The sequence below is a fragment of the Bombus flavifrons genome, chromosome 1 (assembly GCF_040668555.2).
Source record: "Bombus flavifrons isolate JBK064 chromosome 1, iyBomFlav1_principal, whole genome shotgun sequence".
In the NCBI taxonomy this organism is placed as follows: domain Eukaryota; kingdom Metazoa; phylum Arthropoda; class Insecta; order Hymenoptera; family Apidae; genus Bombus; species Bombus flavifrons.
In genome coordinates this window covers 10,500,251-10,525,962 of record NC_138442.1, presented here as the reverse complement: position 1 = coordinate 10,525,962, position 25,712 = coordinate 10,500,251, and the positions used below count along the sequence as shown (strand labels likewise).

The 25,712-nt window shown below is 39.2% G+C and overlaps 2 protein-coding genes across 8 annotated transcripts in view; one reads left to right on the top strand and one right to left on the bottom strand.

Annotated features, from left to right (window-relative positions):
- The window catches only part of hiw (MYC binding protein highwire), a 264,809-nt gene that overhangs the window by 121,339 nt on the left and 117,758 nt on the right, over positions 1 to 25,712 (bottom strand). The gene's annotated exons all lie outside the window — the stretch shown is intronic.
- LOC138186472 (uncharacterized) overlaps positions 14,428 to 25,712 on the top strand; it is a 118,829-nt gene continuing 107,544 nt past the window's right edge. The window contains exon 1 of the mRNA XM_069126405.1: positions 14,428 to 14,679. The gene's annotated coding sequence lies outside the window, so the exon portion shown is untranslated. The remainder of the gene's footprint in view (positions 14,680 to 25,712) is intronic.

Here is a 25,712-nt window from a genome sequence, read left to right as displayed (position 1 = left end):
CAGAAGGACCAAACCTGAGTATAAGAACCCTGCCAAATCAGCACTCAACATCTTTTTTGTTATAACATTCTGAACCGTCACTCTGCTTTAAATTCGTACAATAAATTTTACTACCATATTTAAAGTTCGATTTTTTACCTAATTTGTGAAACGTTCGAACTGCGACGCGAGATCACCGGTGATCTGTCAATTTCGTGATTTCTTGTGTCTCGTACATGACAAAACCAACGTCAGCCTCACGAATCATCAGACTCGCCAAGGGATCATGACTACCCGAAGCGAAGAAATCGGCGAATAAAATCACGCGGTAAGGTAATAGGGATAGGGTAATCAAAATTCGATCGTTTCTGGAACGAGCCGGGTGCAGCAGCTTCCGGGAACGTGTGGGTGTTCACTCTGGATTCGCTGGTCTACTGGAATTGATCCACCTCAGGATTATAGGGAACCTGGCTGGGTCGTTAACACGAGCCCTTTACCAACATCTCCTCCCACGATCCTAACATACAATGCAGGCTACCTTGGCGGTAGTGGCGCGGCCGCGATCGTTTTATTAGAAACGCCACGTCAGCTTCCGTGGTAACGGAGACACCTCGGCAATAACGCCGACAGCTCGTTACAACGTTGATAAAGCGCCGCGTGGCGGCTAAGCCTCTACGACGCTACGACGACGACGACGACGACGACGACGACGACGAAGACGGCGACAAAGACGACAACACACGACGATCTAGCTGTGAAAACTTTGTCCCTGTTACACTGCCGATCCCTCAAGCTGAGCCACATCCAGCTACAACTTTCACAGCCCTCGTAACATTGTAGGTATACCGCCGCTAATCGATGTTATGGACACCGATCAAATTTAGTGCGATTAAATTTAACACGAAAGCATCGCGATCGCTCGCCTTCTTCTGTGTACCATCGATTAGAGTAGATGAAATGATCCGATTTCATGGTGTACGAGATTAGGATTTAATCACTCTCCACGGCTATTTTTCAAAGGTTCTTCGGTGAGAGAGAAAGCGGGACAGGTTCGAGATAAAATATAAAAAATTCATGAATGAAATATAAAATTTTTACTTATCCCTACATCGTTAGAATTAACTAGTAAGGTGGAAATATATAACGAATCTTTTCAGACTTTTCATTTTCTTAATTACTGAAAATATGCGGACGTGTTTGGTAAAATTGTTGTGTACATATTTCTTTTCGTTACATGATTTTAATTATAATTATTAATGCGTAGCATATTTATCAGTAGCTCTGGCGATGCATATCTGTAATATGTACACAGTGCTTGACCTTCCTCTTTTTTGCTCATTTGCATTTCATGCAATAAAAGGAAGTAAGAGTCGCAATTGCATATTCAAAGTAGGGCACGTAATTACACCGATTCGACGGAAATACGAATATTGAACTGGCGAATCAGCACGATCTCACTTTTAGAACGTACCGATGCAAGTTCCGCGAGCACATTTCTGCCAAACATTTGCACGAGCACTGCCTCTGCGAGGACATCAAATATTTGACATTCGGATCTACATATATACAATCTGCCACCCAGCTGTACGGTCGTTATGTACGTCGTTCTATAGTCATTAATAAACAGGGGATAGAAACTTTTATCCGACCCATCTAACGTTAACGATTAATCTTTCCCTAAGGCTTTCACCTACCAAGACACACACTTTACGAAACCGTTCCCTTTAAACATTTACAACCCTCTCATCGTTCAAAACGTTGCTCTCCAGTCTCCTCCGGTGGTTGCATTAAAAAATTATCGCAAAAAAAATGCCGTGACATCGTAACTCTGCCTCTCGAGCCATTTAAAGCGGATATTCTGGCGAAAAAAAGAGGAAGAGAGGAAAGAGCAGAGGAGAAAAGAGGAAAAAAATTATACGGGAAAGTCGCGTGCGCCCAGGCCACGAGTATTACGTTAAAGTCGCTTCTTATGTCTAAAGCCTTTTTCATGGCCAATGCATGACCCTTGGAAGAGAAGTCTCTATAAGGGTACGTGGCACGCGATCCATCTTTCATGAAACGCATACCGCGGCGTGCAAACCGTCGCGCCGCAGCAATAACGACGGCTTAGAAGCATAAAGTCCGCTATCTTTCTCTCTCTCTCTCTCTCTCTCTCTCTTTCTCTTACTCGCTTTAGGCTGAGAAACGGCCAGCAAACGGGGCTGAAGGGGATCCTTACTGCCGCCGAGGTTCCCGAATTCCCGCGAGATTGAACCCAAGGTCGACTGCTTTCAAGCTATACTACCGGGAACACGAACGTGCCGCTAATATTGCATGGGAACCGCACCTATACACCCATCCAAATAACTTCCTCGTACTTCCACTTTTATATTTTCTACTCGAATTACGTGTTCCTGGAAGATACATGGACGATTGTACGAGACAAAGAGTAAGACAATCCTTTTACCAGATATATTCTGTTGAAGGATGGTTTCGTGTTGTTTGTCGTAGGATTAACGCGTTAGTTTTACAATTAGCTAGTTTTGAAGGTAACTTGCGTGGTAAGAATTAAGAGAATTATGAGAAAATTTAATAACTATGAAGAGTTAGAAAGTAAAAAGGTAGAATAAGTATGGAGAAATTGAGTCTAGTTGGTAGTAGTCGACACTAGTCGCCACCGTCATAGCGGTAATCTCGTTCAGATTAATCGATCTAGTTGAATTTCGCAAACCCGAGTTCGAGTCTTTGATTATACACGACAAGTTACATGGCTAGCAATTGCTTCAAAATAAATACCTAAAATACACGAAACTAGAATGATATGCATCGGTTACTTAGATATCAGTTGCTTAAATTAACTCGACCTTTTCTGAACTTTATGTTTAGTTACGCTTCGCATGCAGAATATTTTTAGTATGTTTAATCAAGTACCATTACTTATTCCATTTGCTGAGAGATACTCTCTTCGAATCAAGTTATTTGAACATAAATAACTTCAATTTAGGTGAGCGACAGAGATTGGCTGATATACTTGACTGAGATATTTCGAATTACATAGATTCAAATAATTTAAAGTCGCCTAATCTGACTTAAGACGAGCGTACAAATTTAAAGGAATATTTCAAGTCAAGTCAAATAAATTAATAAATCTAAACGAGACTCCTATTAGACATAGTATTAGTCTGCGATTGTGAAGTTAAGTAATTATCAAGTGCACAGGGCACATTCATAATGGCAATTTCGAATTTGCAAATTAGTTAGAATATGATCGGAGCAATTGGACGATATTGCAACCAAAGTTGATATATCTCGAACACGTTCTGTTAATTTTGAATACCAACTAAATTTTACATTAAATCTGTTCGTCTTGAAAACAAATCAAACATACACAGAGAGTATCGCGATTGTGACGATTTGACGCGTTATTTGTACCATTTTTCCCGGTAATGTCTGGATGAAAGGAATCAATTGTGTTAATGTAAACCGGATGTTCCTAACGCCATTCAATTTACGCGACCCAACCGATTAAACGTAAATGAAGCCACTTTAATACTGTTACGCGGTCTGCGTATCCAGAATTCATTACAATTCAATTCGGGAACGGTGGCCACGCCGATGGAATTTCGAAATTTCATTGAAAAGTCAACCGCATTACGAGCCTTCTAAACGAATAGCGTTATACGAGTGTATGCCGAGAACGATAATCGACAACGTTTGTCCGACCACGATCAGTTAATACTAACCTGAACAACCATTTAGTAAAACATCGAAACCTCGATAGTAAAAGCGTTATCGATTTTAAAATAACGAACGAACGTGAATCAAAATACAACGGTTCCGATTCTCGTAGCGAATACATGGAATAGCTGGTCGGCTATTCTTTAAGCGTAAATAAAAACGACCGAGCGAATCGATATATTTCTGGATTTCATGAATTCGTTTCGTCGTATCTTTCGACGTTACCGATCGGCAAATCTGCGTGCGACTATTTGTCTCGCGACGTCAGTCGTCGATCTAACGCTGATCCAACGTGATCTAGAGAAAAAGCTTTTCCACGCGGGGGAAAAAAGCACCGGGAATGTGATTAATCGAACCGATGGAGCCCAGCGTTATTTTGGCGGAAAAATCGAAATTAGGTTTTTCCAGTCGCCTGGTTAAAATCTAATTAACGAGCCGCATGAAACGATAATCGTCGATGGACCGCGTTCGACGAAAATTTCGCTCCATCGATGTTACAGTAAATTGGTGTATGTGTGTATGTGAGAGAGGAAGAGAGAGAGAGAGAGAGAGAGAAATAGACAGAAAAAGGAGAGGAAAAATGACCATATAGGTGAAGGGAAAAGTATGGGACGCAATTTGAATGCATATATCGAACTGGTAACGTTGAATTCATCAACCACGCGAAAAACGCGACAGCTCGACGAAAAATAATTGCGTGCGTTTCAGTCAAATGAGAATCCCCAGGCGGAAGTTGCGTTATCGATGAACCAGTTTCCAGCCAGAAACGAGGACAATCGGTGCTCGGGAATTAAGATTTGTCGCTCCCTCGGGAACAACCGAACTCGCGCTCCGTTGCTGCGTCGTTATTCTCGATCAGCTCGTGTCGCAGCGTTTTCGTGTCACGAATCCGCCTGTATTTTACAATCATTCCGCAATGACAGGCTGTGCTACGCGTTAACCTCAATCTACGAAGATTGCATTACCGCCGAGATTGAATCACCGCTTCCGAAATATTAAGCTTTATAAGTAGAAGTATTGTATGAAAACAGATTTCTTCATAACGAAATAAAAAATACCAAGTATGTTTAAAAAATATTTGGCCAATAAACGGTTCAAAATTCCTAGGAAGTGGAAAGCAAAATAAGTGATATAATATTATAATACGATTTTCTAATACTTTCTTATACTGCATAGATTAGAAGCACATTAAGAAACAGACAATGGAGAGATAGAGTAGAAGTATCCTACGTTAAGCAGACATTAGGTTGTTCTTGTGGGAGTAGTAGACCTACAGGAAGCGTCTTTTCCGTTTCTTTATTTCCTTTTCCTTCCTTAGCTGTCGTTCTGTACTATTTTCGTTTCTTTCATTCTCTTACTATTTTTTCTTTCTGCAGCTCTTTCCTTTAGGCGAACGACCCTCTACATTTATAATATACATACAATGGCGGAAAGAAGAAAGTTAAACTAAGAAGCATAAAAAGTCATCATAATTCTACAAAGTTGATTTACATTTAATAAACGTAATATGCACCATAAAATAGGCGACTATCACTAACGCTAATTTTTTTTTCTTTTTAGAAAAGTTACTAAAATTCATAGTGCTCCAATTTTAAACTTTCCTTTCTTCCCATCATAGTATCGTATTCCAAAAAAAACCCTTCTAAAATCTTCTTGAAAACCCATTGAAACTTTCATTCGCATACTACATCCTTCATCACCCTATGATCGAATTTCGAGGACGGTTGAAACACACGAACGAGCAAAGGGAGAGAAGACCATCCGATAGCCATTGCAAGCGACGCGAAACGGAATGGCAGAGTGACTCTGGTACGGTGAGGATGGGGTTGGTCGATCGCGTCCGGTCACCAGGGAATCTCCTCCGGACGAAAACAAAAATCGGGTTTAGCCCGGGCACAGGCCGATCGTGCAGAAGGTACAAACTCGATTTAAAGCGCGACACGCGACACGCACCGGCGATAACCACCACGGTTAACGACATTTCCCCGTTGGCGCGTCGAGCAGCGAGTAATTTGATTGCATTGGGACAGGATGTGGGCATGGTCAGAGGCGAAAACGGAAGGGAGCTCGGACCGGGGACAACGAAACAGAAAGAGAGAGAGAGAGAGAGAATGGAAGGGGAAACATCTAGCCACGGGAAATGGGAACACCATATTCACGGGGCTGATAATACGACGAGCGTGCGACAGAATTTTCCGTTTCGCCACGTCAATTCGTAGCATACGTGTTTTCGTATCAGTGGTAACGATAGAACTGGTTGTTCGATCAAAGAAACCCGACTGTTCTTCGTTCCGGACCAACCAAGTGGTTTTCGGTATTTAGAGAGGTTTTTGAGAGAGTTCCGTTTGTAGGTGAATCGCAAACATTTATAACTTTCGTTTAGGGAGTTGTCATCCTTCTCGCCTCTTTCAATTTCGTACTGGAACATGATTGTATAGTTTCGTAGAGCCATAGTTCAAAGAGCCATAGTTTCGTATGTCGATTTATCGATATGGTGATTCTGTCTGGAGAGAAAAGGAGGGTTGTGATAGAGGAAGGCCGCGACGTTTAGTAGGCTGAATAGAAATACTTCATTTAAAAGAATTTAATCTAAAATTTAATCTTGTATTCTTCATAACAAAAATGTACCATAACAATCCACCTGCAATTCAACAATCATATGATTAAAAAAACTTCCTATTCAACCAGTCCAAATATGTTTGAAGCGAGAATGAATTCAATCTTTAACTCTTTTATTAAATTCCTCTTGTACCTTGGATAAAAAAGAAAGAAGTCTCCCATAATAATCCACTCCTAATTCGACAACCATGATATTCAACATTCACGGCACTTACATTCAACCCTGAACTCTGGCTGTTAATCCGACTTCAAACAAAACCTACCACCGAACAGAAAAATCGAAGCACAAGAGACTCGTATCTCTCAGCGACTCAGAGGCGCCATTCGACTCGATAATCACGCACTTCGGTGGGCAAAAACAAGGAGCCATCGTCAAGAGTAGCAGAGGTGGGGCTTGAAAACGAGGCTCGTATCTGATTAATCGACGCTGAGGCGGTAACGTGCTCGAAATCGCACGCCTCGGCTCGACCGTATCACTTTGTCCGTTCGCCACGCGTCTTCCACACCGAAGGCGTCACGTCGACGCGTCTCCTCAATTAGGAGAATTAAAGTAATTGCACCGCGAGGCCATGCCTTTCGAACCGACGTCGTCGTCGCGTGCGTTCACGCCAAGCTAACAGATAATACCACCGTGTACACAAAGCATAAATATTTCGATTAATAACTCAAATGCACCTTGCAACTGTCGCCGCAGTCGCTACCCGCTAATTTCTGTTTTAATAAAATCATTCATTGATCTGCGTGTGTTTTTAGATATTTCGATTACGTTTTTATCATTAGACAACTAAGTTTTAGAAAATTGAATGGAGAACTCCGGTTCTTTCGATCTTTGCGCAAAGCAGAGGTTGGGTCTCTAAGAATTGAACTGTTGTTGTACACAATATGGGGTAAGATATTGTATACACTTGCGCATAATTTATTACAAAATAGATTAGACGGTCATAATTAGTACAATAAATGAGATAATTAAAAGCAATGGATTTTACATGGTCTTTGTGGTTTTTGTATAATAGCGCGCAGGAAAGTATATGGCGATGCATTTTTGTTACAACTGTAGTTTTTATCGTACCAATATTTTATCGTCTCAAAAAATAAATTAGTATTTAATACTAAATTTTTTATTGCCTTCAGTACATTTATCAACTATATATATATCCTAAATTGGGAAACTGACTACATATACATGTTTGGAACTGACCTATTCACAGTTTTGTTACGGCCTTTTGTTAGGATCCATAAACTACCCTCTATAGAAAACACAAAACTAATAATTACGACGTTACACGATCTACGAAATTCATGAGGTCATAAATCCTACTATATTGTATCCAATATTGTAATTACTCATGAACTTCAATATTATAATTAATAATAACAATTTATAATAATTAAATAACAATTATTATTATTTCTCTTTTCTATCGACCTAGCAGATTTCAATCGCTCGTTTATCACCAATTTTTTGCTGCAATATCTTTGTCGGCAATTAATTTAACGATTATTGTCTGGCAGTGCGCGAGACGCAAAACTGTCTGGATAAATGTGGATAATTGTCGATAATAATAACCACGTGGTCGATGAACGTCCTTGTTATTCCACGAGCGTCTTGCCTCCTGAAGCAAAGTTGAACGTGAAATGCTGCATTGTTCGAAATGCGAGCGGTTGCAGTGTATTATTCTTTCTCATTACGAGTTTTTCTTTTCAGATGAATTCCGTAGTCTCGTGAATGAACTCGCGTTTACCTCGCTCGGCTTCGTTTCATCGCGATTATCAGAATTACCGACATTATTTGTTCCAGCTATGAGATTTCCATCGCTTTTGTTCAGAAACATTTAATCCGAGAAAAACCTCGCGGATTTAACTGTCAATAATAAGTACAATTTGCAAAACGCGCCATGATCATAAAGTTCATTTTATAACATACAATTGACGTACAAGTACGATCCTATTGGGTTATATTTATTGAATAACGCGGAAGGATGGCAAGATCCGAGTTCAGTAAATTATGTGATTTATATAGTTACGCATATATAGGTACTCAATGAGTCAAGAATATGGAATTATCACGCGTTCAATAGAATTGCAGAATTTAAAACAAAATCAGTCTGAAATTACATGTTATGATTTTTATACGTTAATTCTGTTTCAATTTAGAAACGTAATAAGGATTGTTTCTTGCATACGGTTGTCCTGGTTACTACGACCTTTGGTCTTCTAAAGGTGTCCCGGAAACAGATTTCACCACAATCCTTGTGAAACTCTAGCTCTACTAGCGAGCCACCGTTTATTATCAACTATTAACCCTTTTGCTACTATGGAGAGTATGGTTACTCGCCGCGAAACCCTATTCATATATTAGGTGTGACTATAACCGCTCGCCATGAAACGGTCTTCGTATGCTTCTAAACGATGTACGAGGTACGCAGAGGCTAAAGGGATCAACCTCAATTTCTGCGAATTCCTCAATTTTAGCGCCTGATTAGTATTCAAATTTGCAAAAACAAAAGAATCAGCTGATCAACTTAGCTTACTCGTAAGCTTTTCAAATACCAAACTTCAGAAATTTTTCGATTCCTTTAAACATTATCGAATAACAAAGAAGTTATTCCTATAAATTTATCTATAGCGAGGGAATCGTAACATATTTGAAAATATAATGCAGAAAAATAAAATGAAATTTTTCATATTCTTCTTTCTAATTCTAACATATCTTTTACATTTTATTCCATCTAAAATCCTTGGAGATAATATAAAAAGAAAGTAAAGGAAAATATCATGGCAAGACCAGCAAACACTATCTACGCGAAAAATACACGTTCATAATAGAGAGTACCGTCCAGCTAGCGGCCAGTTCCATACCAAAGGGGTTAAAGAAAACACCAGAGAATATCCTGCAGCCCCTATAATGGAAACCATTTAAAGTAACTCGCCAACTACGAACTCAGGAAAACTTTCCGACTTGATCCTTAATTCTTTATCAACTAATTGTTTAGTCGTTTCAAGAAATCGTAACTTCTGATCGTTTCTCCCCTTACCAGCTTCTTCCAGTCATTTCCCATCTAATTCTGTTTTTCTAACGTTAACAAATATTTTGCGTCGGAACAAAACATAAGAAAATTATTGCTGGAATTATATGATACGTCATTTTCAGTTTACACCAAACATCTTAAAATCAAAAATCGAAATATACAAATTCAAGAACGGCAGTAGGATTACATTTCCAACGATTTATCAATCGTCGGGTCGTCTTATTCAGATGTTAATATCCCAATACTTGTGGACGAACATATACGTTCGAATTACCGGCAATTAAACCAGATCCTCCATCATCCCACGACTCTTCCATTAGAACCACAAACCCAGACATTTCAGTGTGAATAAAATTCTCCAACTTCGTCGATATTTCATCGTTTCGAGCGTTCCTCCGTTGAAGCAGAAGGCGACCGAGCATTCGTCCACTACGGACTCTCTATCCTCGCAATTTCTCTTCCAGCGGATGTTCTAGGCCCGCGATATCGTCGCTTTTTCTCTTTCTCTAGTGGCCATATCCACTCGCCAACAGGTCGACAGCGGCTCGACTGGAACAACCGACCCGAGGACGAGATTAAGGAGAGTTCTCAATAGCGGCCGGACCAGTCGTCGCAGTCGGTTATCCGGATTCATCGAAATTCAGTCCGGATCGTCCGCCCTCTAGACTCTAGGCTAATCCTCGATAAGGGCCACTCGTCTCGTATTGGCCGTCGAGCTATCGCATCGGGACGCGCGTCCCTCGTTGATTTGCATCCGCGATTGCTCCTGTTCTTCCATTATTTTCCGTACCTTTTCGACGAGCAAACTTTCTTTCCGATGTTAACAGTATTGTGGAACAATGTTTCTAACAATTTGTCCAGGATTGGCAAAGATTGTTTCCAGTATATGTTGACATGTTGGAGTGAATAAAAGACACGATGACAATTTTGGATAGGTTTTTGCGATGATACTTTTGAGAAGAAAAATGATTAAGTTATTGATTCACAGATGGTGAATATTACTTTAATGCAAGATTTCATTCGCTACTTGTTTTTCAATCAGTTAACATTATCGAAGTTTGTTTGTGAAAGGGAGTTTCAAGAATTTGTCTGATACTTTTTCTATTGTTCTTGATTCGATCTAAATTCATCTAGACTGTGTCTCGTTGAAAATTGAAATATTCATAGAGCTGTAATAAATTATTTCTCTTATATTTTGAAATTCCTTTAAACATTAACATATATAAAAGTTAAATTTTGTTTTTATGTCTTTCGATGACGTTACGTTTACGGAGTAAGATGAAAGAGAATTTTTCAATAATTAATTTCGAGAGCAGGTGGTAACAAGAGTAGGGATAATTGATTGCAACACTGATAGCGACATTGAATCGTTTTGCAAGTTGCTATAGAATCCTCTGAATTTGAAAGAAATAAAAGTAATAGAATTTTTGAATGATTTATGCAGCAAGAGTTGAAATATGACAGTTTAGGCGTATAAAGAATGCTGATTAACTACCGCGTTAGAATTTTAATAATATAACGATATCTGTCACGAGCTGTCGTTATATGTCTTCGATCAATTTGATAAATTACAGAGGATTTCAAGGGAACAGGAAAAGGATTATCGGCGATTCGGTAGACAAATGCGGCTACATTCTTTGAGCTGTCGCATTCTTGTCCGTTTTTTCGTTCCTGACCGATGAACTATGAAAACCAGGTCACGATTAAAATTCTAACGCCCACTGACAGAGACAAGTACAAGTTGGTCTAATTGCCGCGGACAAATGTGACAGGTGACACGATATTATACAACCTGTCCGGTTTACGGGCAATGCTGATGTAACGTTAACATTTTGACAATAAGAAGTAATATTTCATCTTCCGAAGGAAATAAATATTTGACAATATCTGTCTTCTTCAGAAGGAACTTTTATCGTTTTGTTTTAATGTTGATTATTTGCTTCCTTTTTATTCTTAATCTTTACAAATATACAGTACTTAACGCGAAGAATAAAAAAGATCGAATCAACTGAAGATTCTAAAAGGTCAATACTTTTAGTTCCAAAAATAATTTTCCATTTCCATTTCTGGGATATTTGAAAGAGAAAATGTGAGCATAATTTACTCGTTCATGAGAAATAATGTAGTTCAATTATAATGAGTGGAAAATTAAAATGCACGTATTATATCAAACAACGAAAAAAAAGATCAAGGACGTATTAATATAAATATACGCTCCTCGTAATTTACACGTATGAATATTGTATTTAGGTAGGAGAAAGACAGATGAAACAACCCATGTGAAAGAGGACACAAAAAAGCAACCTTGTTCGGAGGAAATTAATTTTAAATTTCATGTTTATTAAGCGTTCCTACTTCTCCCAGCCTTTAAATCTTCAAACATTCGTCTTTTAATAACCTGTAGCATCGTTCAAAACAATTATCACGTTCAAAAAGCACAGTGTAAAAATTGCAAATAAAATGAATAAAAATTAGATCACGGAATATATATTCTTTAAACAAAACATTATTCACACAGTAGTGGTATAATCAACGTATTATTAATTTACTTAGTTTTCAGAATATTCTTTCTCCTTTCTCCTTCTGTACTTTTTCTTATCTCTCTGTCAGATGAAATATAGGTATACAATTTTTTCACATCCACCATGCAATTTGCACGATACAAACGGCGCACAATAAATTGGTCATGGTTTCAGCATAAAACTCTCGACGAATGCTACACCACGCGCGAAGATTACCCCGTTTCCTCGCGTTTCCGGCGCGGATGAATTTCATCCTCGCGAGGCCTGAAATCCGGTAACGCGTCGGGCTCCGTGTCTCAGGAGCTTAAGAAAGCGCCCGGAGAGTCAGCTTTCTCTGTAATACACGGTGTCAATTTCATACACTGACCAGGCGTTCGTCCTCTTGCACAGCCACGTCTGAAACTCTTTGTATCGTCTCACGTGTCTCTGTCTTGCGGGTCGACGCCCGGGTGGACCGAGGTCGTCCACCTAAATGCTCGCTTCTCATCCCGCGATGTCACCTCGCGTGACTCCAATTCGAGATCTCCATTATTATTTTTCCCCCCAGCTTTTTTCACTAACTCTGCTTATAATTCATTAACTCGACAGAGATGGTAGAAAAAATTAAACTCGTATAACTCTCGTTGTCGTGCGGAATTTTAAAAGACTACTTCATTATCCTGTATTAGTAAACTCGAAGTGGTATACTTTGGAGTTTGAAAATTGTTTGATCGCTCTGATAAAGGAGAGACGATGCTCGTAGGTCGGGGATTTAGATATTAACGCATGATTTATTACATTATTAATGTGATATTGGAATTTGTAACTGTTACGATATTGGGTGATGGCAAATTCTCCACTTTCGTTGATGTTATACATCATATAATCTCATACATGTTCACTCAATATTTATACTCTACGCTGTATTTTATATTTGACTAAGAACAACAGATTAATCACTAACAGATTAAGCTTTAATCGAGTTACGTATTTCCTTTAATTTAATTATACATGATCTAATTAATTATGAGTTCAGTTACTCTTCGAAGTTCCTTGATCCAACTGCTCTTGTTTCGCGTACAACGATGTGTAATTTGGCTGGTTTACATTTTTAACGATACACTGCTCAGATACTGCATAAAAATAGAAAATTACGAATCATACAACATCGTCTCTTTGAAATTACAATGACGTTGCATAATTTATTTGTATTAAATCTTGCATTAAAAAAGTGTATACGAAAAGTGCTATATGTACCAAAGATTTCCCAACAATGAGTTTTTTGAATTTTTTGCACGATAGCTCCATGCCATTAATCGTTGCTAACCCAGAATTTTTACTATTTTCCTCCAATCCCATATCAATCACCCATATCACGAAATCGAATCTCAAATGCTCAATAAGAAGTTGTAAATCGTTCTTGGATCTTTCCAGCCGATCGACGAGATGCAAGCTTACATCGAACGTCGTATCGTGTCGTTTAACTTCCCCTTGATCGTCGAAGAGGAATGTTCATCGAATTTGAACAGAACGAAGGTTGGTACACCACTCAACATGTATACGCTGTTCACATTGAGAGCTGCAGTTTCCCTTTGCAACCAGCTGGGGAAAGTAGCCGATGGAAAATTGATATGTATCTCGCGCGTCGCATTATGCAGTTTCGTTATCGCGTCGCACCATTGGGCAATTCGTAGCGTTGCTCGTAACTCACTCGAGCGAGTCGACGTCTCTCATCTTCGTAAATCTCGTGGAAACCGGACCGTAGGCGATGCTATCAAACGTAATTTAATTTGTCCCAGAAAACGAGCCGGCCTTCGCTCGATACATATAACACACGGAGAATTTCGCGTGGAATTCAAACTCGTCGGTAAAACAACCGAGGAATATTCGCTCTTTGTCCGCGAAATCTTTTGGTAACACGGTATAAGAAAGATATGGTTACTCCATTCGAATAGCCGGGTGAAGAACGGGACTCGCGGGTTGCATGTAAATTAATGTGTCCCCTGGGAAAATATTCTTCCTCCTTCGCGTACTCCAGCAAGAAAAAAAAGAATGAGGGATGTCAAAATGAAAAATTCCAGGGACGTTCGACGAAGCACGGCGTGTGACGCCTACTTGATTCACGCTCGAATTTTCCATTTGAGAATCCATTCTTGAAAATGAAGCGTGGAGAATCGTCGTCGATCGTTAGCAACTGTCCGTAGATGTGCTTCATACTAGGAGAAGCGGATATATTCGCGATTGTCGCGATTGTCGCGATTGTGAGCAAGCCTTAAGGCCCGTTTCTCGTAGCAAAATCGTGGCGGGGATGCAACCGTGGCCCGCGTCCGGTTCTCCAACGTAAGAGACCCGCTTCGTGCCAGTGTCGACGATGCGTTTGCAGCGTCTGCTTCTGCGCAACTTTTGTATCGGTTCGGTTTCGATCCTCAAAGACCGCGAAACTTTAAAACACCGATGTACGATCGCATCGAATAGAATCGAATAACCAGTGCGTTTTTCTGTCATTAAAAAAAAGTAAAAAGTAAATTTTGAGATTTATCACTTGCTAATTATAAAATAATAAATTCATTGAAACTTTGTCACGATAAACGATCGATATTAAAAACGTGACAATGTACGAATTTGCCCGATTCTTCAAACTGACAAAAGTGTGAAACTTCGTCGCGAAAACGATAAAATCTACAATTGCATCGAACTTGCGCGAGTCCATGGACGAAGTTGATTTTCGATTCGACCAAACAAACGTGAGCAAAGTGTGTACGTCTCGTGGAGGCGTACACAAAACAACGCGTTCTCGGAGAGGATTTCACGGCTGAGTCGGAGCATCCATTGCGGTGAGTGGTTCGCTCGTCTCTTTCTCATCTACCGGTCGCACAGCATCCGCAAAATGAAAGCAATCGACCAAATCGAAATTCGATTTTCTTCCATTCGACGAGCTTTAGGGAATTCCTTTTCGCGTCACCTATAACGCTACTTTGGAAATCGACCGTGTCCTAACGAATTCAGAAAGATAGAGACATATACGAGGATAGTAGTCGCGTTATGGAAATCGTTATATGAAAACGGCGGTTCAGTATATGTTTATTTTGCGGAACGTGTAATGCGTTGGCTGAACGCTATTTCGGTGTCGTGCGGTTTGAGAACGGCGACGCTTCGTCGCGTCGTTACAAAACCAGATTAGGATTTTCCTGAGAATTGTTTCTCTTCATGGTGTTGTAGGAATTACAAAAGTTTTCAGGAACTGAGCTTAGAGGTTCTTAGTATTTTGATACTTAATGAATTTCATTCTTTTCTCTTGTTGTTGGTCGAAGACATTATTTTACATAGATCGTTAGAGAACACTTTTAAAACTTTTACAACATTATAGAATTTTTTATAATTTTTATTCATTTGGACAATCTTGACCAATGTACACTGTTTTGTAAACCTTTAAATATTAAACATTATTTGATCGCATTTCAAATTACAATTACAAGCTACGACCGGATATTTCAATAGAAGTCACGTCTTGATCTCTTGCCAACATGCCAGATAGCTTCTTTTATTTGAAACCTCGAATTCTAAGAACTATATATGTGTGCAATTTAGGACGTGAAGGCCTAAAATTCTCAGTATTTCAAGCATTATACAGAGGTAAAAAGTTGGTACGTGGAATGAATGCAGGTCTGATTGCTCATAGCGTAATAGGTCCAGGTCCTGTAATACGATTATAAAGATAGAATATGTCGATCTATTTTGACCTTAATTTTTCTGCGGACCACTCGAGCCGCGATTATTAGTTTAAAGATCAACGATTTTTTTTTTACGTTAAATTTCATTTTGTAACTGTCCTAGTTCAATCGTGCAAGACGAATCAAACGATAAAATGATCAAAAATGAAAACGACCGATCCAATCACGACCGCTACTCAAACGCTACAAGTTTGAACAGAACCAAAAATCAACACACCATGCAAACCGTCAAAAAATTGGTCGAAAATCTATCTAAAAAATTGAAAGATAAATCTTTTGTTGCCTATTGGCAAGCATTTCCTGTCGATCTATATAAATCGCCAGGAGATTTTGCCGGTCGTATCTGCGTGTGCGTGGGCCTCGCGGGTTCTCCGACCAGTCTTTTATCGTGTCGCTGATTTATCGGGGTGCGCCCCGTCATGCGTGCACACGTGCATCTATTAATAGAAACCGGCGGGGACCACCGTGATCTCAACTTTTCGAGGCACTTGAAACACGCGCCCTGCTATCCCTTAACGAACCCGCCGCCGATCAATGAAACTGGAACAATATCGCTGGAGAACGATTCGTTCCAACGTTTCACGCCGCCTCTGGCTATACACTATACACGTACGAACGCATAGACGTATCACGCGTTGTTTGATTGGATTTTCATATGTTTCGCCAATCCGTTAAGCGTTGCAATTCGATGAGGATTTCGTTACGGATACATAACAGGAATTGTATGTAGTGAACCACGGACGTAAATGGTTGGATTCGTGTTGAAAATATTTATCGATACTTAGTAATATCGAGTAACCAAGAGAGAGAGCTTCCCTCGTTATGTTCCCTGCTTTTTTTACCCTTGTTTAAATAAAAGGCGAATTTTATAGCGATGCAACGTTGAAATCCTTCTAGTTCTTATTTGGAATTTTTTTGAACAAACTATATTTTATTTTTCAAAAATTTGTACTTCCAATATTACATTGAATATATGTAAGATATATTTATAAATATAGAATTTTCTAGTAAATAGAATATTCTGGTTTATTTTTTATTGTAAATGTCTGAACTGATCGCTAAGGTCATAATGGAGGACGTATTTTTGGATCCGCTCAGTATACAGAATACCTGTTATGTTGTTGCTATCGTAGGCTACGTCTAGGATCTACGGATTTAATTGCCACAATGCACGAATCTATCTTGCGCAAGGAGCTTCTCCATTGGATTTAAAATATTCCTATATTTCGCAAGTTGTACGATATCGTAGTAATCTTCTTCCTTGTCGAATCGCTCTTTTATTTCCTACAATTGGTCTAATTGTTTCAATGTTACACTGTTCCAATTCCTCAGCTAATCTTCTCCCATGCTCGCTCTAAATCTTAATTTAACGATACCAACGTAAAACGTAACCATCGTTACTCGTACATCCTAATCTAATAATATCGAAGCCTGACAGTACGATGGATCTTCCCATCTTTCCGTATTTCAAATTAACCGTACCAAGCTCGTATCCATGGATTTTTTCTTCCTCCTCCACATTTTCTCCCATTCACTTTTATTTTCACGACGCTATCTGTTTTAATTGAGATTGGAACGATTTTAATCCGCGAGAATATTGCCCGAGATAGTCGCGCAGAAAAAATAAACGAGGTCACGAACGAACCGAACGATTACGAACAGCGATATAAAACGCGATCCGATTTTAAGAGAATTTGCACGAAATCGTATACATGGTGTTTCAGAAACTTGGTGGCAAACTTCAGGAACATGTAAAGCTGATCGAAATAAGCAACTCGTAACAAATGTGGATCTAAATTAAATCATTATTTCTTGAGTCAAAAGATGTTCTCGACTGTGAACTTATAACAGCATGAAAGATTTGATTACGTTTGTATCTATATATTGTTTTATTAGCTAAATATAATAACGTGTCACATTTTGGATATTTCATACATCCTTCTGTATTATAAGCATTCTGCTCACTTTTTCTATTTTAAATTTGCTATAAACGCGTAAGTATCTGGTAATATTTGCATTCATGTATATTAACCTTCTATTTGAATGTTTATTCATATTTATTCGCTTTTTTATTTGTTTCAACAAGTACCAAATACCTCTCAAATTGAATACCAACTTTCTAAAACACAGTGTATATGGGGATGGATTCTGTCAAGGATGGGAATACGATGAAGCGGTTGTAAACTTGTATCGCGTATGAAATATGGACTCGCGTGGACGTACATACGCTATCCTCTCTCTAGCGCACTTTCGATTTCACGATGTGGCTGCAACGTGTTTCGGTCCCGGCGTTTCCCGCCACTTTAGCGAGAGTTTCGACCACGCGTTATACACGCAAACAAGCACTTCCATTCACTCGCTAATCGCGGACCGGGCTAAATTGAATCCCTGGACAACCGCGCATAATCTGTTTGGTCGTCCGTTCGGTCGATCGTTGGGAACCACGTTGAAAATTAGAAGAAAATTCAGCGACCAGAATTTTGGTCTAATCGCAGTGTACGTTTGCTGAATACTGAAAATTCTAAGCTCCAAAATACAAGAAAAGATACCAGTTCCTTTTTCCTGGTATTCTTTTTTTTTCCAAGTACGTTCTTTTATATCTGAAAATCAATAGTCAAAGAATCTATTATTTTGAGTACAATGCGAAGATCACACTTCATCTTCCTTTGCAGTTAGAAGCTTGTGAATAATTATATTTGTTAGTGAAAATAACAAATTTTATCGATGTGTCGAGGAGTCGAGATAATCTGACTAATTCTTTTGATATTAACATTCAAATTATTAAACTCGTCGAAACTATGAGTTCTAGATACTATTAATGTAAAAAGGACTTTTTGTACGAAGCTATCTTGCATCTCTTAAATAGCATTATGTATTTTTCTTTTCATGTCCTTTCTGAATTGATTTCCTTCTTGAAAATAATATGAAAGAATATTTCTAAGAATATGGAAGGAAAGAAACAATTGATGTCATTTAAAAACGTAAGATTATTTCATTCTTTTATAAATTGTACTTTTAATCTTTCTGTGTACTTATTCACTCTAATCATATCACTATCACGTATACTTTCAAATACATTAATTGAGCTAAGTTAGGCTAATCAATTTTAATCATAAATATAACGTTTATATATATATATATATATAACATAACTGGATTATGAAATATAACGACAATAAGGTGATGTTTCCTTCGAAAAAGAATTCTCAATTGTCCTTGTAGCTATGAAAATGGAGAATGAAAAGAAACTGTATCCTGAAGAGCTAAAGTGGAAAGTACGAGGTCCTTTGATAACGAATGAGCAAGTTAACTTATGAGAATTCTTGGCAGAGTGAAATTCGTGGCAATGTTAAGATGAAACTTTTCTTTTAAAAACTCAGAGTAAGCCACATGTATGTCAAGAACAGAAATCTAAATTATTTCCTATACAACGAGATATAACAACTTCATAGTGGCACCTGAAAGAATTGAAAGAACTGAATTGTCAAAGCTATCGAAAAGTTCTGTATTTATACCTTTTATTCACTATCAATATACTGCTAGCCATTATATAGTACTACGTTTTCATCTACATTGATTTGTTTCTTCGTACTTTTCAATTGTCTCTTATCCATTGTCTTCAGTTTTCAAACATTTTCCATTTACAAAGTATCGTAATGATGAAAGTAAGTAATCAGAAAGGGCCAACTCGGGCGACTGTCTTAAAAACGGAAGTTGCTTGTAACGACAGCAGCGTTACTTCTTTGATATTCATAAAGTAAACACCTGTTTTATCTATTAATTGTTCACCATTAAACTTTGTATAATAAACTAGAAGCTGCTACCAATATTCGCATTCCGGTCATACTTCAAATTAGAATAATAAAAAGTTCTCTGCAAAATAATAAAACCCTAATTAATTTGGAGTGCTGGTATTAAAAGTCCACAATAGACACGATAACAATGAACAAAATACATTGTCACGTACGAATCCGACATAGTAAAAAAAATGTAGCGCTCCAAGACTAAAGTCAAATCCGAAATAATAGAGAAAAAGGCTTCTCTAATCATGAAGTATTTCACGACACTACCTTAATAGCCGCTCTATTTCAATTAATCTCTCATTATCTGAGGATCGTTGAAAAGCCGCCAAAATTTCGACGTTGATCGGGATCGATGCATTGTTCATCAAAACCATCGAACAAGTCGATCAAACTAGTGACACAAGGACGACAGAGGACAGGCGAATGTGGCGCGTATTTAAAGTGGAATCGACGCGGCTGCCAGTCGCAATGTCGGCTCCAGGCCGAGCGGAATAAACGTCGCGTCGCGGCGACGTAACCGCCGATATTTCCCGTCCGAGCCTATCGGCTCGCCAGGAGACGACTTAATAGAACGATGCCGGGGCACCCTCTTAATGGAATATCGCATAAAACCACGGGTGGCATTAACCCCCTTGTGGCCACGCTGCGAGAGCAAAAAGCTGATCGCGTAGCTTTCTGCCAGTCTCCCTCGTTGGATAGACAGTGGAGGATAAAAGTAAGTTTAAGATCGATATGTATTTTAGTAAAAATTTTATACCAAAAATTTGTTATCCCATTGGTAACGGTGGTCTATTCGGTAAAACTATTTCTATGGTGTAGATCGTATTATTAGGTTGTCCGAAAAGTTTCTTTCGTTTTATAAGGAAATAATAGATGCACAATGTTTTTTGTTTTATATGAGTTTATTGAATTATGCACGGACATGATAATAGAAATAGAACGAAATGGATCACACCTAATTCAATAAAATAATATAACACAGTAATTGTTGTTATGAAACGAAAGAAACTTTTCGGACAACCTAATATATTTCTCGAATGGGCGGGCGAAAGTGTATACTTTCAATTATCAGTATTTAGTAGCAGAGAAACGTTTATAATATTTAATAAGTGCAGTTCAAGATCGAGCGTTAGACTTCGAACTTACAAAATACATCGATTTAGAAACATTCCCCCCTTGTTTTTAAATCATACTATCCTTACCAAAATTATTATTATTTTTATCATTATTATTATTATTGACATACATTATTAGAATTTGAGAAGATCGAGAACGAAGCGAAATTGACTCGTACTATTAGAACCATGAGCAAAGGACTGCATGTATTCATCCTGGCTCGACCAAAATTTCCCCTACACCTTCTTTGTCGACCCACCAGAGATTTATTGCTTGCTCTAATTAAATTTGTAAAATTATGATGTTACTTTATACTTCTTATTTCATAAACTTTCTTTTGTCCGCCACGGTAGTTATCGACGAAGACGCGCGCCGAAAGCTCGGAATAATTGGGGCGTTGCCCTGAAAAACACGAATTCACCGTGAAATTGGCGAATCCACAAGACTGCAGGGTAGAAGTCTCTAGCGTTCGCTGGTAACCATCCCGTTGAAAAGGGATGAGTTGGTTGAAAGAAGCAGTCGCTATTCGAATCGAGAAACCATGAAGTATACTCGAGGAAACTCGAAGGAAAATGAATCGCCTGGCCAAGAAAGAATCCGGTTTATCGTCCATCTTGAAATCGTGGTTCATATTCGCCGTTAACGCCGCTTCGTCCACGAGTCGACTGTTAATGAATCGATGAAATAACAACCGTGGTATACACGAAATAATTAGTCGTATCCTCGGCAAGCGACGGGACGCTCCATTTCGTCCGCTTAATGATCCGCGAAGAGATCCCCCACGCCTCTAATGTCGCTCTTCCCTTCGTGAAACATCCTCGGTTCAATTGAACGATAATTAATTGCACTTGGAGGGTTGAAGGGAATACCGCGATCGCGAGCTTCTCCGGCCGATGCACTCGATTTCATTCGATCGCGCATCAGATCCAACGAGACTCTCTCTCTCTCTCTCTCTCTCTCTCTCTCTCTCTCTCTATGATCGTCTTAATAGCCTCGATCCTGAATACGCTAGTATTGTGTTAATTTACGATCAATATCACGAAGCGTGACTTTATGTGGTCAGTTACAGAGGAAGGTTTGTTTCTAGGATAGTACTTTACCCCTATTTCATGTACCTGCATTTGCAATAAGACTTTTTACGAGCTACTGCAGTGCTTCAAAATTTTGTATGAAAGGACTTGACCAAGAAGAAGATTTTATACGAACGATTGTACGAATTTCAGAGATCTTTTGCCGGACATTTTACCAAGATTTTGTATGATATTATTTCCTAAGAGTTATACCTTTGGTTGTTTTTAGAAAACCGTCAATTTGTCAGCTGATTTGTATGGTTTACATTGTTCCTTTTGTCATATGTCACATCATCAAGTAAGATGTATTTTCTTTCTAAATGATCAAACCTGCGAATTTTGCGATTCAGTCTCAGAACTGGTAAGTGTATCAACAGCCAGCAACCGAAGCAAAATCTGAATCATCTAATTATCCTAAAACCATCCGTCTCGTGCATAGGACTAAAAAAAAGGGGGGTGGTTCGTGATCCTAAGTTCGTCAGACAATCTCGCCCTTGAAATTCCTCCGTTTCGGCGTGGCAAAAGCGTCTTTCGGCTCGAGTTTCGAAGCGAGCAGCTCGAACGAACACGAGAAGCCTGTCGGGAGGATAGCGCGCGTGCCGATGGATCTAATTAGCAATCAGGCTGGCGGCTTAAGAGGGTTGAAAGGGGGCCAAAGGAGCCGGAAACGTCGCGCAAAACCGTCTGCACACCCCCATTGTCCCTGGTCCCGTTCCAATTACACGGTGAAATTGCGGTTCGATCTGAATGCGATGCGGTCCTCGACCGAGCTCCGATCGGAGATCGTTCGACGACACCTTTGTTTCACGCTCGAACAAAGTTCGATCGGTCGTTCGACCGATTGCCAACCTTCCTCCGACGCGTTTAAGACCGCGGAAACTCTCTCCCCTTGCTTGAACATAGGCAATCTTTGTATACTCGCTCGTGCGAGTAGTCGATCGTCGTTAATTAATCTGGTAATCTCGGACGAGAATCGTCGCGGATGCTTGTTCCAGGCTTATTAATGATCAACGACCGATTCAATGGACGTGGAAAAACGCGAGAAGGAGTAATCTAAGTAGTAAGAAGCGTTTTAGGGACGCATTCATTTGCATTTTCATTAAGCTGATGAAAATCGACATGTACTGGCCGGGGGTTAACTCTCTGATGAGGTGAGAAATTCCAACGAAATTCAGTGGTGTATGTATGGCGTGTAACGTGTAAATTTGTTTGGTAGAAAATATCAGAAGTTCAAGTATTTGGAAAAGGTTCAGAACGAAGACGATAGAATTGATGAAATTCTATAAATTATGGTGAACAAGTCGGAATTTAGATATCATAGAGTCACAGAGCAAGGATAACGTCAGTTAAGGGATAGAACGAGATTAATTATTTTTTTATTTTTTAGTGATTGAATTTAGAACAATAATACTTAAAAAATACATTCATTCGAAAGAAAGTACCATTACACATGGAAGAAGATGATAGTTTTATCGTATGATCGTACGATAAATATTGGATTAGATTAGACCGATTAACTCGGCAACGTTTGGTAATTCGTTTCTCTAATTGGACTTGCGGTTATGGTGTTGGCTAAATTGGATCGGCGGACTAAGAGGTTCGGCAAACAAGACTAATCTATTGCGATAGCTATTGGTCGAGTTACGTATCGTACAACGAGGTGTAATGGAGTGAGTTCGCTTAGTAGTAAGCTATTCCATTTGGTGTTTCGTTTACAAAAGTGTGAACATAAATTGCATGTAATTTAAGATACTCTACATGGCAAATCGATAAATTCGAACGTAATAATCTACGCTATAAACCTTCGAGGGCAATGTGATCAATCGATCGGTTTCAATTTACAAAACCAAACCCGCGATGCATATATCGACAAAATCAACAATCGATGCATGTGCCAGTGCATAAATACCGAGAATCAAGTGTCACCTATAAACCAACGTGACCGGAATTATTCAATGGCTCTTGATACGAGACCCAAGACGGCAACACGGTAGACGTGCTTCAGTCGCTTCGTTTGTATCAACATTTCTTCGTTAACCATTCGTCGTTATCGCTGCATTTGCAGGTTATTTAATGTCTGATACAGCAACTTTAAGCAAACTTGTTATATAATATAAATTACAAGGATTCAGAGATTGGAACATAGAACTGTTAGAAATCTGTTTAAGTTAAAAAGTTGGATTCGATGAAAAATAAAAAAGTTGTAAGAAAATACGTCTCAGAATCAATGTCTGACTGTGTTCGTGTATTTCCGTTCTTCGAGAGATCTCCGATAGGAACACGCTACGTATTTTGTATAAGGAAGCATAGGATAATAGGCAAAGGACGACGAGAGATTCCATCGCATCAACATCAACTGCAACGAAGTGACGAGGTCCTTGCATTTTGTAGCAAGGCCATTCTTTCACAAGACGACAATGCACCGAACGAAGATTAACTGGATGTTTGCAAATAGTGTCAACGTAATATATTGTACTTACGAAATAAAGGCTTTCTAAAGCGTATTTCTTACAAAGTGATTTCTAAATGTTTCACGTCGTATCTTTCCTCGCTAACAAAAATTCCTACGAAACAAAAATTATGAAACATTTATCGCATTTGGGTCAACAAATTTTGCCACATTCATAGGTCAGCAAAGTTAGAAATACCCTGGTATCGACTCGAACGCACGACTTTCTGGCTGGATGCTGAATAGCCGTGGAGATAGGAACGCGAGAGTTGGGTTAAATGATCGATCGGTTCGCGGAAACTCTCGTTAATCGTCCGTTTCCGTTCGCAGACGTCTCCACCCTTTTCGCGGAGGTGGCTTTCAACGTTTTCGACGGTTTCCGGCCTTTCCCTTGTCTCGTCCGCGCCTTCCATCGTTTTTCACATTCGACGAAACCAGCGAAGACGGATTAAGGGATCTCGCACGGACGAATTCGTTTATTTCCGATAACCGGCCGCCAGCAAAGAATTTATGACCGCTAAGGACGAGTCGTTTCGAAGTTTATCCGCGTCGTCTGGCGAACCACCCTCCACCCTGGTGGCTGGGAACGTGCCTGAAATTCCTCGGCAGCGCGCGAACATCTTCTTCTTCATCTGAGCATTTCATTCGCGGAAGAGAAGACGTGAAAGAGGAGAATATCGTAAAATAGACGTCAATCGAGGTTCTTTCCTGTTGTTTTTCTTGTATAAAAAATTTTTCACTGGATGCAGATGTGTTTTTCAAGAAAATCTTCATAGTAGTATCGGATAAGTAAACACTGGGGACATGGTTTTTGCATTTATGAGAAATGCGAAGTTGCAAAAATGCATAACATGCAAAAAAGAAGATAAAATATCACGGTATTGTAATATCGTGGACAAAAAGGCCTGTGGCTGCACTCGATAGCAAATACCACCACTCGACACTAACTAGTGTCGGACGACGGCAACGCAGTGGTTAGCGCCGAACATTCGTAATGACTGAAGGTTCACACACATCAAGCAAAGAATTTTCCATAAAAAACGGTCTGCAGCAAGGTACAGTAAATTCCCCGTTACTTTTCAGTATTTACAATAGTGACTTACTAAACCTCTTTAATCTCAATACATCCACTCATAAACGCTCCACAGCCTTCGCAGATGACCTAATCTACTACGTAACAGGCCGCAAAACCAAAAGAATAAAAACGGAACTCCAAGAATTTTTTGAGAAAATTAACGATTACTACAACACATGGAAACTAAAAACCAACGCAAGCAAATGCGAAACCATACCGTTTAGACCCAAATCAAGCAAAATCGGCCCAATAGAAAGAGAACACGGTACAAAATTTCAACTAAGGGAAAAAGCAAACGAAGGGGAGCTCATACCACACAAAAACTGTGTAAAATACCTAGGCATAAATATAGACGAAAAATTAAACTATAAGCAGCACATCGAAATACAACTCTCCAAAGCCAGCAAAGCATTCTGGCACACAAAAAGATTATTCTACTCCAAACATCTCAACAGCAAAGTAAAAATCCTGTGCTACCAAGCACTAATCAGACCGATCATAACCTACGGCTGCCCAATCTAGTACAACATATCAGCCTCCCAAATGGAAAAAATTCGCATATTCGAAAGAAAATGCATCAGAGCTTGTTTGAGTACTTACAGATCCGAACACAGCGGATTCAA